The sequence below is a fragment of the Anopheles aquasalis genome, chromosome 2, assembly GCF_943734665.1.
Source record: "Anopheles aquasalis chromosome 2, idAnoAquaMG_Q_19, whole genome shotgun sequence".
NCBI classification, from domain to species: Eukaryota; Metazoa; Arthropoda; class Insecta; order Diptera; family Culicidae; genus Anopheles; species Anopheles aquasalis.
In genome coordinates, this window is record NC_064877.1 from 50,807,501 (window position 1) to 50,809,505 (window position 2,005).

General features: G+C 32.1%; 1 protein-coding gene across 5 annotated transcripts in view; it reads left to right on the forward strand.

Moving 5' to 3' along the window:
• Window positions 1-2,005, forward strand: part of LOC126570128 (transmembrane protein 132C) — an 11,614-nt gene extending 9,609 nt beyond the window's left edge. For all 5 annotated transcript variants that reach the window (XM_050227659.1, XM_050227658.1, XM_050227656.1 and 2 more), the window contains one exon: window positions 1-2,005. This exon is cut by the window's left edge and continues 2,132 nt beyond it. The gene's annotated coding sequence lies outside the window, so the exon portion shown is untranslated.

The window sequence follows — 2,005 nt, forward strand, 5'->3', positions numbered from 1 at the left end:
TATAACAATAGCATAGTAAACATATGACACCGAAATGTATAATGTTTCTTTTCTCATTAACGGGGGTATAAATTTTGGCGCATTATGTTTGTCTAAAAATAGTATAAAAAGTTATATCAATGCCTCAAACAGAGTATAAAACACAATAACAAAACTTCCTGAAAACAGAGATTCTTATATCAGCACAAAATTTATTGATTCTCAAATAAATTTAAAATCAGAGATGATATTATGTCAATAAATCAGAGGTGATTTTTCTATATGTTATTTTTTATTTTATTTTTTTGATTAGGTACTAGGTTTGTTCATACGACAAATTTATTGAAAATCATGTAAAACCTTGTGTAGAAAATGTAAATATTATACCCAACGAATCGTGCATAATGTAAAGTAACAATCGATGTTGTCTCTAAGAAATTCACATATTTCTTGCGGATATTACCATGCGTCATTACACACTTTATTGTAAATAAAAAACTATTTCCAAAAAATACATTAAATACATACATGCCTCATCAGAATATAGAGTAAACATAAAAAATTATAAGTTTAAACATTCTACAATATGCATTTTATGCATGAGTATCAAAGAGAAAATTTGTGGAAACCTGGAGTAATGTCCAGCATTATAACAAAGGGATTGTAGACGACGACAAACAATTCTAGACAAGGTAAAAATGGACTAAAAATAGGTAAAACAGACGCGTCAAACAACAACCGATGGAACAACTAATACTGTAGAGTATTAGTATAAGTAATGTCGTTACTATCGATTAGAATCACCGAATGATTTTTCTTTTAAATGACTTTATTTTCCTGCAATCCATGCCGATTTTTTACACCGCAAATGAAACAAGAAACCTCTAGCTAAAATACCAAATATGAATGACCACGATGTAAATGATTTATGAATGAGCTTGAATATACATATTAAACGCGCTGAAGTCAATGAAGAGATACAAATGAAAGGAAATTGTAAACTAAGCTTAAGTAATATGTAGTCCTGATAGATGATGCCAGTGTCGGAAAATGTTAAAGCTTTTGCTCCGCGAATATTACCACAACTGCGAAGTGTTGACTGCTACGAAAAGTCTAACAGAAATCCCGGTAAATAAATTATTGGTCATTGTTTATACCAATAGCAACAGAAATTCCAATCAAGCATTGAGAACATATGCGAAAGCTATCCTTGCATTTATAAATCCTGGATTGAGACATTTCTACACCGTGTGAAAGCAACGGTTGATAGTAAGTGTGTATGTGTGTATGTATGTATGTATGTATGTATGTATGTATGTATGCGTGCTTTTGTTTGTTAGAGTGTGTCTGTGATAAGGTATCCAGGTATGATTATGAAAAAAGGATACATTCAAGTCACATTCTTACGAATTGCGAGCATAGGAATTTTCGATAAAATCATTGTGCACTGCAAATGACCGGCAATCGCTAACATCATACATAATAAGCAAACATTTAAAATACACAACCCAACCATAACGACGAAAAAGTTCTCCAGCTCCTCTTAACGGAATATTACAGACAGCCAAATCCAAAGCAACGATTGCTGCATTTATGAAAGTATATTTCATGAAAATCTGTGTTTACTAATGCTATTCTTATTAACCATAAAAAGTACACCCGATTCAATATGAAAGAAGTAGCTAGAAAAAGAATGGAAACAAATCATTGCAGCAAAATTTGAAAACAGCAAAAAAAGCATCGGGTGTGTGTGGCTTGCAAATCCCTATTTACTGTGTGCATTAAATGAAATAACTAAATGCATATTATCCGCTGCTACTGGAGTGCTTTTTGCCAATTGCTTCAAGAACAAAAAAGTGAAAAATTACTGGAACTATCGCGACATGAGATAGTTTCAAACGTACCTCTTGAAGGTAGGAAGGGAGAGGAAGGAAAACCCTATGATACGCCTACCTTAGTTTAAGAATGTATGCCAAAAAAAATCTGAAATTCGACAAAAAAAAAATAAACAACTGCAAATGCTTGA